The sequence below is a fragment of the Rhinolophus ferrumequinum genome, chromosome 19 (genome assembly GCF_004115265.2).
Source record: "Rhinolophus ferrumequinum isolate MPI-CBG mRhiFer1 chromosome 19, mRhiFer1_v1.p, whole genome shotgun sequence".
Taxonomy (NCBI): domain Eukaryota; kingdom Metazoa; phylum Chordata; class Mammalia; order Chiroptera; family Rhinolophidae; genus Rhinolophus; species Rhinolophus ferrumequinum.
The window spans coordinates 40,466,323-40,483,091 of record NC_046302.1 but is presented as its reverse complement, the minus strand read 5'-3'; the positions used below and the strand labels follow the sequence as shown (position 1 = coordinate 40,483,091).

The following is a 16,769-nucleotide window of genomic DNA, read 5'->3' as shown; positions in this document are numbered from 1 at the left end:
CTCCCTATTTATAAACTGTTGTTTATTCCTTTGTTCCTCAGAATACAATGATAATGATAGATAATGTCTCTTGCCCTCAAAGGGCTTATGATCTCTCTGGAAACCAGTAAGCCTGTAGTGAATTGTGATAAAGACTATTGCAGAAGAAGTACAGGGAAGTATGAACACAGCAGGATCACCCATCTCATTGCCCGAGTTAGAATGGAACAGGTCTCCTGGAAGAAGTGGCACACGTTTATGTCATTTATGTTTTGAAAGGTAATCCATTCCCATGGTTCATATCTCAGAAGGTACCAAAAGGACATTTAACGAAAGGTCTCCTTCCCACCCCTATGCCCCAGTCACCGCAGTACTCCTTTCAGGAGGCAGCCAAAGAGAAGTGACCTCTAAACCGATTCTGAGCCAGAGGAAAAGGGGCTTGGGAATAAGAGAGGACTGGTCCAGGTAGGGGAACACCGTAAGGAAAGCCCAGTGGTGAGGAAGAACATGTCAAGTGTGAGAAACTGAAGAAGGGTGAAGGTTTGGGGGATTTGAGGGTTCAAAGGAGTTTTGATTTTGTCCTAATGTCAAATCATTGAAAGATTTTCATCAGAAAGGACGTAATCAGGTTTTAATATTCTTTTTTAGATTTTTATTGGGGAAGGGGAACAGGACTTTATTGGGAAACGGTGTGTACTTCCAGGACTTTTTCCAAGTCAAGTTGTCCTTTCCGTCTTAGCTGTGGAGGGCACAGCTCAGCTCTAGATCTAGTTGCCATTGTTAGTTTCAGGGGGTGCAGCCCACCATCCGTTGCAGGGGTTGAACCGGCAACCTTGTGCTTGAAAGCCTGCGCTCCAACCCCGCGCTCCAACCAACTGAGCCATCTGGCCACCGGGGAGCTGAGCGGCAGCTCATTGACTTCATTCTAGTTGCGGAGGGTACAGCTCGCTGGCCCATGTGGGAATCAAACCGGCAGCCCCGTTGCCCAGAGCTCGCACACCCGTCTGTCCAGGTTTTAATATTCTAATTGCATCATATTGTGGTAGTCATTGTTCTTTAGCAGAAATTGTTACTTCTTGACTACACAGTTTTTTGTTTTGTTTTGTTTTGTTTTTAAAAATAATTCAGTTAATAGCACTTGTGTTTGTTTTTGTTTAATTTGTAGACAAAGACTTACAGACAGGTGCAAAAAAATAAATCCTCTTTTGCAACCCAGAACTCACTGTTCAGTATGAGTTTTGATACATATAAGAAGGAGCATGATAAAAAAGTAATTCAGTCATAAGATCAGATATACATGTTCCAGACAAGTAAAAAGTTAGAGGGTACATGGATACCCTCTAAATGTGGGATGGTCAGGATTACAGGATTCTGGAAAGTATTTTGGAGGGCTTGGAATGTGAACAGAATCCTGAAGGAGGTGGATGATTTAGAAGGGGAGCGAGCAAGAGAGAATTCAGACACTTTTGAAAAGAGCATGGACAAAAGCATGAAGGCAGGACGCAGGTCTATGTGTGGGTGTGGGCCAGGGGGGCGACTGGGCTGCCTAAAGCAAAGCGTTCATCACGGGGCCTGTTCTGCAGGCTGGAGCCCTCCCTAGTATTGGCAGGTGGTAGGAAGAGATGGAGGAGCCATGGTGTCTGTAGACGGAATTTAAAAAATTATAATTTTATTTACTTTTTGTCTGAAAAACAATATATCCCTATTCAAGATGCAAAGGATTCGAAGGTTATAAAGTGGCAGGTTTCCTTCGTCCTCCCCTATGCCCATTTCTCTTCCCCAGAGACAACCGATGTTATCCGTTTTCTTAGATGTCCTTTTAAGGGATGTTTCATGCTGTTTTAGTCCATTTGGGCTGCTTGAACAAAACACCACTGACTGGGTAGCTTATAAACAACAGGAATTGATTGCTCACATTTCTGGAGGCGGGAGGCCTGAAGTCATGGCACCAGCATGTTTGTGTGACGGCCCGCTTCTGGTACGTAGCTGGCAGTCTCTGTGTTCTCACAGGATGGACGGGTGAGCAAGCCTTCTGGGGTCTTTCTAATAAAAGGTACTGATCCCAGTCATGAGGGTGCCAGCCTCATGACCTAATCACCCCCAAAGGCCCACCTACTTATACAATATAGCGTCACCTTTGGGGGTTAGGATTTCAATATATGAATTTGGGGAGGCAGTTACGAGCATTTGGACCATAGAACATGCATATACAAGAAAATATGCAGGGGGTGGCCGGTTAGCTCAGTTGGTTAGAGCCTTATGCTAATAACACCAAGGTTGCCAGTTTCATCCCCGCATGGGCCACTGTGAGATGTGCCCTCCTTAAAAAAAAGACAACACCCAATTGGAACAACAAAAAGAAAAAAATAACCTTTAAAAAACAAACAAACAAATACGCACATACATCCTCCAAATTTTAGAGAAATAATAACATACATATTCTGCACTTTGTGATTTTTTTTCATTGATTAAATCTTGGAGAGCCTTCTATATATTAGCTTCCTCATTCTTTTTCATGGGGCATACCGTATTGTGGCTGAATATACCAAAATTAATACAGCAGTATACTTTTAACCATTTGGAATGCTTTCAGTGTGTTGTTACTACATATGTTGCGGCAGTGAATAACCTTATACATATGGGTAGAAGTGATTCTTGTGCTGTGAATGAAGTATGATCAAATGGCTTCCATTAATTCTTCCAGTTTATGTTGGAAGGACATGAGAAACAAATGTTATAGGTTGGGAACAGTTTTTAGGGAGCAATGAAAGTGCTTACCAACATAACTTCATGGCATTTCATAGTAAACTGGTAAGGCTGCTCAGGTTTAGTGGCCTGGAGTCTCTGAAGGGCGTGGGGGTTCTGACTGCAGAGGGCTGAATGGGGAAATCAAAATCTGTCTGCCTGTTGCCCATTTTTAGCACACCTGTTAGAAGGCTGAGGGACTGTAGGTTCTTATTGAGTGGATTTGGTGAAAGTATTGTTTTAGAGAGGTTACTGTTTAGGTAGGGTGAATGATAGATTGGCGGGAACAGGAAAGAAGAGAAACTAGGCCAGGAAAAACCAGAGAGTGGGCAGCTACAATCATGTAACCACCGTGTAATGAGGGTCTGAAGTTCACGCCTGTATAGGAAACGGGAAGTTCTACATCCTTATAAAACTGATGTGTCCAGCTAACAGAGCATTATTAGAATAATATTTTTAAGAAGTTCTTTTAAGTTGATATTTGATTTGAGCATTAATACTTACTGAGCTTAGAGATGTGGATTTGAGAGCGGTGCTGAGCTTATATACTTATTAAGAGTGAGAATCATTTTACTGAAAGGTGCAGTGATTTGGGATGAAAAGTTAAGAATGGAGGCAGTGAAGCATGGTAGGAGAAGCATAGATCTTGAGCCGGACCGACTTTGTCTTGCATCTCAGCTCTACCACTTCCTAGCTTTGTGAACTTAGGCAAGCTACTTCATCTCACGGAACCTGTAGGTGCTTCTCTAAAATGGAAAGCACAATACCCACTGTTGAGATTTGTGGGAAGGATAAAACACCAGAAGGCATGCAAAGTGCCTGACTTTCCTCTTTCAAGGAGTAAATACCATTTATTTAAAAAAGAGCAAGCGCTCTGTCTTGAGAGTTAGTCTAAAATATTTGAGGGATGAAAATAAGCAGCAGATATATAACCAATTTTCTGATGACTGCTTTATCCTATTGACTAAAAATCCTGTGACTCTTTTGAATTAATTGTTCAGCTGTTTTAAAAATTAGGCCAGACACTGAGTACAGTAATATTTGTGCTGACACAATGTCCTTTTTATGAAGGCTGCTTTTTAGAAACCTTACTGCATTGTGAAAATTGTATTACGTATAATGAGCACTAGATGGCGCTCAAATAAGGCAAGAAGGCAGCTTTTGGCACAGTCATATAGTCGCTTAAATTCATCTTTCTGAGTACCAGAGTAATTAATGCATGTTCATTTTTAGTACCTTAAATAAGAAAAGCGCAAGGCAGGAAGAAAGATAAAAATAACAATCAGAAGTAACCACTTTCAACATTTTGGTGTCTATCCTTTCAGTCCTCATTTAAAAATGTTTGCATCGTATCCTACACATCGTTTAACTAACATTTCCCGTATTTTCCTACAACATATTTTAAATGGTTGTAGAATAGTATCTTATGGCTGTCCATAATTTATTTAACTAATGAACATTTTGGTTATTTCTTATTTTTCATGATTATATATAAAACTCTGATGAACTTCCTTGTAGCCAAATGTTTGTGCTTATCCCTAATTATATAGGTGGAGAGAGTTCTTAGTTGTTGATTTGTTGGTAAAATAATCTTTAAAAAAAAATCACAAGTCTTTCATTGTAGAAAAGTTAGAAAATACAGAAACAAAAGGGAAAATAGTCATATATTCTCATCACATAGCGATAATTACTGTTGATATTTTGGTATATATTCTTCGATATGTTTTTTTCTAATGCACATATCTATAGGTCAACATGTATTTATATCTGTCTTTTCCCCCCACAAGTATGGGATTGTATTGTATTACTGTTATCTAACTTTAAAAATTAATGATTTTATGTGGTATATTTCCCTTTCAGTAAATGTGAATTTCAAAAGTTTATTTATCAAAAAATAGTATTGAATGCCTCCCATTTCCCAGACACTATTTTTAAGGGCTGGGAATCTTGCAGTGAACATGAGGGATGAGGTCCCAGCCCTCACAAAGCTTATACTTTAGTGGAGGAGTTGGGCAATAAACAAGTAAAATATAAACATTTAAAGTCATTTCAGGAAATGCCAAATGCAATGAAGAAAATAAAAGCAGAGCAAGGTCATGCAGAGTGACAGGATGGGAGCAAATATAAGTTGCAGATTTCTTTAGATAGAGGGTCTCTGGGGAAGAAGCATTTAAGCAGAAACGTTAGTGAAATCAAGGAGTGAGCCATGTAGGTTCTGGGGAAAGAGCATTCCAGTTAGAGGGAAGAGCAGGTATAAAGGGCTTGAAGCAGGAATAAGTCTTGCATGTTAGAGGAGTCACAGAAGTCCAGTGTAGTGTGGCAGAAGAGTGAGCAAGGAAATTCATTACGTCAGACTTTTGGCCATTTTAAGATTTCTTATGCCGCACGGTATGCCAGAGATGAGCATGTTTTTTGTTTTTTTTTAAAAAAGGGAACACCCGTTTTGTTTTCTTACTTTTTTATTGGGGAATATTGGGGAACAGTGTGTTTTTCCAGGGCCCATCAGCTCCAAGTCATTGTCCTTCAATCTAGTTGTGTGTGGAGGGCACAGCTCACTGACCCATGTGGGAATCGAACCAGCAACCCTGTTGTTCAGAGCTCGCGGCGCTCTAACCATCTGAGCCATCCGGCCACCCGAGATGAGCATCTTTTAATGTCAGTATTTGGGAATTGAGTCTAGTCTGCCATAATTTACTAACTTTTATAATATGTAGAGATTTTACTCACATAGTTTGCTTTATTGTGGTCGAATTTACATATAACAAAGTTTACCATATTAAGGGTATGATTCAGTGGCATTAAGTACACTCCCAATGTTGTACAGTCATCACCACTTTACATTTCTAGAACTTTTCATCATTTCAAACAGAATCTTTGTACCCATTAAATAACAACTCCCATTTTCCTTTCCCCCAGCTCTCGGTAACAACCTCTAATCTACTTTCTGTCTCTATGAATTTGTCTATTCTAGGCACCTCATATAAGTGGAATCGTATAATATTTGTCATTTTGTGTTTGGCTAATTTCACTTAACATAATGTCCTCATGGTTCATCCATGTTGTAGCATGTGAGAATTTCCGTCCTTTTTAGGCTGAATAATATCCATTATAGGTATGTACCACATCACTGCTTTTTAAGCTTCAGTTTGTTGCACTATCTAAAAAATTCTTTTAAATGTCCTCCATTCCTCTTCAGGATTGTTAGGTGCCAGTTACCAGTCTGATTTTTCTTTTAGGGATCTGTCTTATATTATTAAAAAATATATATGTTTACATTCAGCTAAGAGGCTTGGTTAATGTAAACATCATCGTTAATTTAGCAATTATTTATTGAGCACTTACTGTGTGCCCAGTGTTGGGCTCATTGCCTGAAGTGCATTCCCTCATTTAGTTCTCATCTGCAGTCTATGAGGTAGGTACTGTTATTATTTCTGTACGAGAGAAAACAGACCTAGGGAGGTTGTCCAAGGTCACATAGTTAGTAACCGGTGTGGACCAGATTTAAAACAGGTTTAGGTAGCTCCAGAGATGAATTCTGTTGGCCATCATGCTACACAATCTCCATTTGGGAGTAGAATCACAGATTGAGCTTCAAATAATAGTTGCAGCTGTAACATCAAATTATATGATAATCTCTGAGAAAAGAATCACCAGATTATATATTCACATTTTCAAGTACTTTCAAAGCAATAGGTCATAACGGGTACTTTATGTTTGAGTGCCATTATTTATAATGTAAATTAATAATTCTTTACAATGAATACATGCAAGCTGATGGATAATCTATCCAGTATTTTAACCTTGCTTTGAGTGGTGTATGTCTGCTCTCTGTTTAAGGGGAGCTGCCTGAATGATCCTTTCTCAGAGTTTCTTGATCTGTTTCCTCAGCTGAGAAACAGGAAAAGAGACTTTTATTGAATTAGGTCACAAGTTTTTCACTGACAGAAACAATTAAGTGATTGTAAAATTATTTTTTTCTTTGAATTTTTGATGCCTGACTCTACTTCTGTATTTTTATTCTCTTTGGCACACTGTATGTGCACTTTTATTAAAACTTTTCAAGTTGAAACCATCTGCTCTGTTATTGAGGTGGGCCTGGGATAACTACGAAACCATCTTCTAAACCCTTTCATCATGGGTTTACTTGAACAGTGACCAAAATAGTGTATTAGGCCATTTTACTAAGGGAATAAGTGATTTGAGACTTTTTTTTGGCATCTTATTTTCTCAAATTGACAGACCAAAAGAAGTTTAGTTTTTACACCTTGAGTCAAAACTTTTATTTCCTGTTCTTTCATTTATGCCTTTCTATGCAAAATCATTTTAGAAGACACTTGAGTTTGCCCAGGGTTGATCTCTCCCCTAAACCAGAAGTTTAGGTGGGGGGAAATGTAACTAGCTTTGTTTAAAACATTAAAACAAAGGGGTAAGTTTTACTCCAAGTGCACCCTTCTTTTCTTTTCTCACCATGTTGACTGGAATTTGAATTTGTAAGTCATTTTTTCTGTTACTTTCTTGAGAAAATAAATACAGTATATCTTGCATGGTAGTTGCTGAAATTTTGACACTTTAATAGTTACAGTTCCTTTCATTTTGGCAGTTGAATGACAGCATATGGGATTGTCTGTGAATCGCATGACTATAAATACCTTTATGGTTCTGCTTGGTGCATTAAAAATTGCTATAATAAATTTATATGCAGTTTTTATCCTTTGACTTTTTCCTATGAATAGGCCCTTTTAAAACATTAACATTCCCACAGTTTAACCACTGAATGGGCTGATTCTAGTTCGTTTTTTGAATGATTTCTGTAATTCTCTCTTTGCTAAGGTAAGGAGAAAAAAAGTCTTCAGAAATGCTTCCATACTTTTCTGAATGGTTACTTGTTGATTTACCGAGGTTGTGTTTTAAACTGACAAACATTATGTAATTTGTCAGAGTATGTATATTGTGGGCGGAAAATGACATTATTAATATAAAATGTCAATTTTTAAATCATTTTATGGCAGAATTTTCAGTGAAAGGGACTTAGCATTTTCAGTGTTTATTTTATGAACTTCATAATTATAGTTATTTTGATTGTTCAGCAAATGTATGGTAAAAAAATCTATGTATAATTTTCCCAACAGCTTTCTGCCCATCTGCTTTTCATTAATAGATTTGAACTATGAGTTTATCATCTTTCATTATTGAGATTCACATGTTAGATTGGTTTGCTTACAAGTAGAATAAAACCAGTCTAAATTACTGAAAGCTGTGAATTAGGGAATATATAATTTAAAAATTTAGCTTCCTGATCAAACTATAGTTCATGATTTCATACCAGTTACAAAAAAGTCAAGATGGTATTGTCCTACCATCTTTGTTATTAGACTTAATGTGTTTCTGTTTTCTTCCAGTTACCGTTCACATGAAATTTACATGATTTTTTTGGGGGGGAGGGGACAAAATTGCAACTCTTTATTGAGAGCATTTTAATGGTCAAATTTCCAACACAAGAACAGCCTGTATGGTTTCAGCTCATCTTTGTTTAAACCTGTGGTTGCTCTTCCCCTGCTTCCAGCATTTTAACGGGCTCTAGATTTGATAGTCTCTTCCTCTTGACGTCAGGACCATTTTCACACTCACACCTGGTCTTCGGATAAGCCCATTCCTGTTGAGTAGCTTCCAGGGCAGGCCCTTGGACCAGGTGCTCCTTCAGCTTCTCTTTCTTGATCAGGAGTTATACCCTGACTCTTAGTTGGTGGCTTTTCTTGTTGACTTTGCTCATCACTGGGCTACCACAGACCCAACTGGCTTGGAAGACTTTGATCATCCCATCTTTTTCTGGGTTTGAATGTTGACCTTGGTTGCTCACTCGTATTTCCCAACTCAAAGTCCTCGGATGTCTGATCAGAGCACCTACCAGTTAGTTGAGTCTCTGCCAACCAGAAGCAATTTTACATGATTTTAATCATAACATAGATGTAAGTTTTATAATGGATAATACATGTATGGCACAGCTTCTTTTAGGTATTTATAGATGTTCCAAGTATTAGGTTGGTGCAAAAGTAATTGCGGTTTAAAAGGTTAAAAATAATTGCAAAAATCGCTATTACTTCTGCACCAACCTAATAGTGGTAGTGTGATATTATGTGTGTTTGCTTTAATAAAAAGTAGCTAAATTAAAATTATTCATATTGAAAGAGTATCAACTGAAAGTTAGATATTCTTAGCTTTTTTTTCTATCACCTATACGGTGAGGATACTCTTGTTTCCTCAATCTTTCAGGGATTTTAAAAGAAATCAAATGAAATAATCAAGGTGAGAGAACTTTTGAGTAGTATATACTTAGGTCTATACAAATTGCAAGTTATATCTAATCAGCAAGTTTATTTGCAGATCAGCAATTAATATGCTAAAGTTTTTAAACACATTTCTTTTGTAGAAGGCTAAACAATACTTTCCCAGATCGCCTCCCTTTTTTAAATACTTTGCTTAAAATATAACATGAAAGTCAGTTTCAACTTAATTTTAGCCACACAACCCCAAGTTCTAAGTTAGTAGAGTTCAAATTAATGACGTTCTGTTAAGAGTATACTTAGTTGCAATTTTTAGTTTTTAAAAATAAATTACTTTTTCTCTGTAGTGTAAACAATTTTTAAAAATTTGATCTTATGTGGAACCCACATACTTCTGTATTTGAGACCATGGTAAGACTTCTTAGGTTGCAGTGTTGTTCTACAACCAGTTGGTAAGCTTCTTTTCTAAGATTATGTATTATTTGATCTCTTTTTTCATTTTTTAATCCCTGAGGGCCACACCATGACCTGGCAGTGTCCCTTGGTACCTCGTTAAAAATCCAAAGTGTGGACAGATGCAGAACGACACAGATAGGTTGGTAGAAAAGAAAAGAGAGAGTCAAAAAGAAAAAAAAATGTTGGCCGGTAGAAACTGCTATCGGGCCACACTTCCTTCTCGTGCTATATAGTATGGGCTCCATCACATAGGAGCCAATAAGGACGTCAAGTAAGTTACGAGCCTGCGGGTGCTGCTTCCACTCATTCCCGTGGGGAGTGTTTTACTTGTCAGTTGTAGCGTATGTGACCTGTTATACCAGCTACTAAAATATTGTCCATCACTCTCACATATTTTTATGTGTGACAGTTATCAGATAGGTATTTAGTTTCTGAGATGACCCATTTTATATATTTTTATTTTGGTTTTGGAAACTTGCATTCTTCAACTACAAGCTTCATATGAAATTCACTTTGTTTGCCTACCAACACATGTTCTTTCTTGTTTATTTGTCAGTTTTGGAAAACTGCTTGCCACCTAACAGTGTTACTGTGTTGGTGAATGAAGGGATGCACACACACTGTAACACTCAGCTCCAGTCTTTTTATTTTTTCCTTCACAAACTAATGGCAAGGTCTCCATGAGGCTGTGGTGGAGAGCAGATCTAACCATCAAGGCCAGGGTTGTTTGTCTTCTCTCCTGTCACCTCATGAATTGTGGCTGATGACATTTGGAGGCATTTGCTGCATAAGTAGCTGATACAGTCAATCATCTGTTTTTATAATGAAAAAATAGCCACAATTTTTCACTTAATATTTGCTATATTTTTTTCTTTTTCTATCACAACTGAACATTGCTGTGTCTTGTTCACTATAACATTGTTGCAGTTAAGGCCAGAGTTGTTTGTCATGTCAGAGGATTGTAACAGAGTTGAAATTCAAAGAAGTTGTAAACTCTCTGTACAATAGTTCTTGATATGCCCGCCTCCTCTATGTTATATAATGCAAAAATTTGACTGCTTGATACAGTGAAAGAATTTAGGTGGTGTTGAATAGAATTTGTTTTAAATTTACAGTGGTATAATAATTTGCCAGTTAGATGTCATATCTTTTATGAATTTGTATAGGCCATTTTAGAGGAAAAAGAAAATCTGTATTTGTCTTAAAGGTTCTTATGTATGCTTAATGTCAACACATGCTTATCTGAGTATAAAGATCATTGGATTTGGTGGAAGAAGACGTGTGCTTATAATTTTGCAAATTTGGGAATATGTGTGGGCTCATAGGCCACGGTTATATACTTTTGGTAGAAATGGTAGTTAATGAAATCTTTCTCGAATGTAATTTGCAATAGTCATCATAACAGAAGTGTTCGTTTGCCTAGCAGTTCTATTTCTAGAGGTTATGTTAGGGAGATTATTGGACAAGTTCGGAAATACATGTAGAAAGATACATGTGTAAAGACGTCCATTGCAGTGTTTATGATAGCCAAAAATTGCTAACAACCTAAATGTCCACCAGTAAGGAGTCTGGATAAATAAACAGCAATGGTGCCTCTGCACACTGGAACAATGTAGAGTCATTAAAAACAATCCTATGTTCATAGACATGGATAAAGGTCCATAGCATACTAAGTGGTTAAAGCCAGTTACAAAACCATTCATAGAACATAATTTTGTTCAAGCAAAATTGTGTATATGTGTGTAATTTAAAACTGTGTATATTTATATAACTCTTGCATAGCTTCATTTTTATGATTTCACTTTTTAAGCTTGTTATTTTGAAATAATTATAGTCACAGGAGGTTGCAAAAAAACGTTCAGGTTGGTCACTTGCATCTTCACTCAGTCTCCCCAGTGGTAACATCTTGCATAACTATAGTTTGGTATCAAAACCAGGAAGTTGACATTGGTACAATCCACAAAGGTTATTGCGTTTTCAGCAATTAGTTATGCATGCATTCATTTTTGTGTGTATGTGTACACTGTACAATTTTATCACATGTGTAGACTCATGTAACCACCAGTCAAGATACTCAACTCTTTCATCCAGCAAGGCTCCCTTGTGCTTTCTCTTTATAGCCACACCCGTTCTTCCCCCTTTCCATCTCTAACCCCTGGCAGCTGCTAATCAGTTTTCCATCTCTATAATTTTGTTATTTCAAGAAAGTTGTTATGTAAGTGGACTAATACAGCACGGAACATTCTGAGATTGGCTCTTTTCACTCAGCATAGTGTTCTTGAGATCCATTCAAGTTGTCGTGTGTATCAGTTCATTCCTTTTTATTGCTGAGTAGTGTTCTGTGTTGTATGTGCCTTAGTTTGTCTAAACAGTGACCCATTGAAAGACATTTGGATTGTTTCAAGTTTTTGGCTATAATGAATAAAGCTGCTATGAACATTGGTGGTGTACAGGTTTTTGTATGAACCTAAGTTTTTATTTCTTTGAGATAAATGCTCAAGAGTGCAATTGCTGGGTTGTATGGTAAGTGCATGTGTAGTCGTATATGAAACTGCCGAACTATTTTCCAGAGTGGCTATATCGTTTTACATTCCCACCAGTAATGTATGTGGGATCCAGTTTCTCTGCTCCCTTGCCAGCATTTGATGTTGTCACTCTTTTTTTATTTTAGCAGTTATGATAGGTGTGTAGTGTTACCTCATGGTGGTTTTAGCATGTTTCATTTTTACAATAATATAATATACAAACCATTTCCTTTTAAAAAAGAAAAATTACCTCGATTTAAGTTTCTGTTCTGCCACTTATTAAAAGTTACTGAGAATTTTTGTTAGGTGAATAAGGAATTTTGATATCGTTTGTAATCCACTAGGGTTATACTTTACTGTAGTAAAACATTCATGTAAATAAAATCAAAGCAGATCACCTCTAGTTGTTTGATACAGCTGTTTGAGACTATTTCAACGTGTAAAAGTACTCCAAAAATTACTAAATTTTGTTTTACATTTGCCCTCTGTTCCATGAGAGGGAAGATTGGTAAATTACTTGTAAGATATATTAAGGAATAAATGTAAACAATTTTGACAATTTAATACTTGTGATTTTGCTTTATTGTTGTTGGGTGAGGGAACTCATATTTATTGAGCTATATGCTGGGCACTTTCCATACATTGCTGTGTAGTCCTTACAGCTATCCTATGAGATGGTGGCATCCTTACCTCCATTTTACAGATGAGGAAACAGACTCTCAAATTAAGTAATTTGTCTAGGTCATGTCGATAGGAAATGAGAAAGCTGGAATTTAAATATGTGACTTCAAAATCTGTACTCTTTCCATTATACCAGGGGTGTATGTTGTTTTCAGTGTAGGCCGGGCTGCATGATTGGAAATCCACATGGCCAGTGTGCATGAGTTTGTTAATTGATGGTAGTGGTCAGGTTGAGAGAGAGGTGGTATGCCGGTGCGTAAGTATTGAAAGTGACCAGCCTGTGACTCTGGTGGATGCAGAGATGTTCTTTTTTTTTTTTTTTTTTTTTTTTAATTTTTTTTGGTTAAGATTTTATTGGGGAATATTGAGGAACAGTGTGTTTCTCCAGGGCCCATCAGCTCAAAGTCGTTGTCCTTTAATCTAGTTGTGGCGGGCATAGCTCATTGGCCCATGTGAGAATCGAACCGGCAACCCTGTTGTTCAGAGCTCGTGCTCTAACCAACTGAGCCATCTGGCTGCTCTACAGAGATATTCTTTTTACTTGCATTCCTTCCAAGTGTTCTAATTTGGTATCTAAATTTAGTGGAAATACACTAGAATTTTTAAGATTATGTACTTGTCTGTGTTCTGCTTTAGTTAGTGGTTTATCCAAGTTTGCTGGCCCAACACCTGGCAGCAGTGGTTAATTATAGTGGTTGTGATACTTGGTTAGGCGTTACCATACGCACCAGAGAGGCATTCTGATTATTATTAACATCTTTTTTTCTCTTTTTTTTGCCCTAACAATCTCAAGATGGTTGTAGCCAGGGTCAGACATTTAACCATTTGTATCCCTGGGGCACCTTGCTGCTGCTGCAAGAGTATGTTAGTGTGTGTTTTTGATTCTGTGCTTAATGGCTTCCCATTTCATGTATGATAAAATTCAAACTCCTTAACATGACATTAAGGTCCGTCATGCTTTTGCTCTATTTCACCTGTTGCCCAGTTACTTAACTTTGTCACGATGTATGTAGGTGCAGTCAGCAGAGGTGCCATAGATTACATTGATTATTTGAGATATAACTGAGAAATAATTTGGCTATATTATTGGTATTTATTGGGGAATTTTGTCACTTAAGCTTTCATAGAAGCATGTGGAGAGAGTGAGGTTGAGGTTGATGACAGACAGACCTCTTCTGAGGGAGATTCTCTTCATGAAATCAGCGTAAGGAAGGGAACAGACTATAGCCCAGAGATGACAGTGGTAATGTGTAAAAACTTCCCTCTAGTTGTGAAAATTGTAATAATCACTTCCTCGCTGAATTATCTTTACGGAAGAAGCCTAGTGAAGGTTCTTAAAACTGGAAAAATCCCTAGACTGGTTTCACATTTTCTTGTGATATCTGTGTGTGTTTTCCTTGGGCATTGGGCATAGCTCTCCAAGTCCCATCGGTCTCATTGTTCATTGGGCTGTCACCAGCAAAACTGAAGCTCCTGTTCGGTGACTCCATCTGTTTATGTTGCTGCTGGATTAATATAGTGGCCAAGCCCTGAGAAGGAAGAGCCTGATAGGCTGTCACCATACACGGATTTGCTTCAGACAGAGCCATTGGATCAATATGGTTGTTTGTGTAGATTTAGCTCATTTAGCAAAAGTTTGATTAAGAGATTACTAGTTTTAAGTATTTATCCTTAGCCTCAATGTCAAATGTTATTGACATTTTTCAAATTGACCTGGACTAGTGGAGTTTATGTATGCAGACAGTAAGTTTGAAGTACTCTGTGTGGTACTAATTTATTTAACCTGTATTGGTCTATCTGACTGCTGCCTTTTTGCCCCCTTTTTCCATGCTCCCAGTGCCCCAAATCTGTCTTCAGAAACACCATTGGGTTTCTAATTGTAATTATCTTGGAAACATTGGCAGATTCTGCAGCCCCATTTTAGTTTTATTTACTGCAAATGATGATTTGTTAGTTGCCTGCTGCCAGAACATCTGAGCTCATTTGTTTAACTAAAGCAGTGCTGTGCAGAGAGGCCTATAACACGCAGCAACAGTTACCAACCATCCCAGTTGCTTGCCACCTCATTTTAGCTCTAAATCAAGCAAATGGGAAAGAAGATTATTCTTAAAATGTTCCAAGAAGTTTAGAAAATTGAAGGATGGAGGGATGGGAGGAAAGGAATTCTATTATAAGTGTGTTGCTTTTGGCAGGGGTGTGCCTGGCTGATTTTCTTTGTAGAAATAAGTAACGCTTCAGAGTGCAGAAATTGCAGGGACATGGCAACAAACAGAGATCTGTGAATCCTTTATTTGATAGGTAATTACCAAGCGTTTTTCTTCTGGCTGAACCACTGGACCGGGCATGGTGGGGGATACATGAGTGGATGAGACGTTTACCCTGTTCTCACGGAGTTTATCATTTGGACACTCCAGATGCTTCTGACTCGAAGTGGTGATTGTTGAGGAGGCAGTGACCATGGTGCTTGCTGTCTCAGATCATGGCCGTGTGTACAGGACATGGAGTGTTGGGCTGAATCACAGAATGGCGGGTGCTGGCTGGCTCACCACAAGAGGGAGCTTTCCAAGAGAGGTGGGATAATTCCCAAGGTTTTCTTTGTCATTAAATGACAAAGAAATCAGACTGCTTCAAAAAGATATGTTATTTTTCATTTGGAAACAAATAAATGTCTTTAAAAATATTTTAATAAAAATTTAAACTTGAGGGCAGATCTCGCCTTAAGGGCTGGAGAGAGTGAAGGATTTCTTGAGTGATGGGGAAATAATTAATTTTTCCTCTGGTAATGAAGTGTCTGACAAAGGCATTCATTCATTCAGTGCCTTTTTGTTAAGTGCCTGCGTTGTACCAGTCTGGGAATGCTGTGATGAACAAGGAACCCACAATCTGGGAGCGGGGCACAGACAAATAATTGGGCAGTCTTGCTACCATGTGCTCAGTTTTGTGATTGGGTGCTTTTGAGGCGGAATAGGCTTCTCACCTAGTGTTAGGTGATCAAAGAAGGTTTCTTGAAAGAAGTGATGTCCGATCCAATCTCACTGGTACATGTTAGGATTAATCCCTTTTTTAGACTAATATTGTATTATCAAATCAGAACCCTCCTTTGGTTTTTGTTTTGGGGACACTCAATACCTTTCTGTTGAGAACAAGTTGAGAAACTGAACTCTGCTCATCAGCCATCTAGTATATTTCTCTCGGCTTGTAGTTAGCCCTTCTCCAGTGTTGATTAACCTCTACTTCCCAGAACAGGCCAGGCTTTCCGTGACTACCATGCCTTTGCATATGCTACTCCTTGTGTCTGGAAAGCCCTCGTCTTTTGTCTGCCTGACTGATTTCTCTTACTCCTTCAGAACAGAAAGTTGCTTCCTCCAGGATGCCTTCCTTGACTTCCTAGGTTGGGTGTATCTCCTGTGAGCTCACGCACAGGTCTGGGCTTAATCTTCATACCTCCCCTGTGCTGAATAGTCTCTTTGCTGCTTCGTTCCTCCATGTAGCCTGGAGACAGAGACAGCATCTTTCAAAGATCCCAGCATGACCTGGGCACCCAGGAGATATTTGTTGAATGAACAAATTCAGAAGCTTTTGAAGGTTATAGCCACATGTCTATAATTGAAGCTCTTGGTTCCAGCCAGTTTTAAGAGAGTGTTATTGACTGAAGAAAGTAGAAGCACCAGTGAAACAGATTTTATGCATGTGGTCTAGTTATTAACCTCATAAAGCTCTTTACAGTCTTTTGCATTTTATACCTCTTTACTTTTTTTTGCCTGAGTAACCAATAAACTGAGTAATTCACAATTCCCACTTCTTGCCAACTACTAATGTGTATTATTAAATCTGACCAGAGTGATTTATTAATTAGAACTCTTTTGGTTATTAACAAAAATCAATTTGATTTAATATATGCCAGAAAGGGGGGCTTATGTGATGAAGAGACGGGTGTCTCATAGAATCCAGGCTCAGAACACAGCTAGGCTTCAGGAAGAACTGGTCCCAAGGTTCGAAAGGCCAACAGGAATCCTGAGAGTGCCTTCTGCTCATCGCTGCTTCTCTCTGCAAAGCGCTTTTATTCATCTTTCTTACTAAGCAGCTTTCTCTGCTGCTCAGT

General features: G+C 38.2%; 1 protein-coding gene and 1 non-coding gene across 4 annotated transcripts in view; both read left to right on the top strand.

The window, feature by feature from the left end:
- DYM (dymeclin) overlaps positions 1 to 16,769 on the top strand; it is a 271,365-nt gene that overhangs the window by 19,237 nt on the left and 235,359 nt on the right. The gene's annotated exons all lie outside the window — the stretch shown is intronic.
- Positions 1,113 to 1,241, top strand: LOC117012029 (small nucleolar RNA SNORA40). Its single transcript, XR_004421106.1, has one exon. It is a non-coding gene; the product is annotated as a small nucleolar RNA SNORA40 (small nucleolar RNA).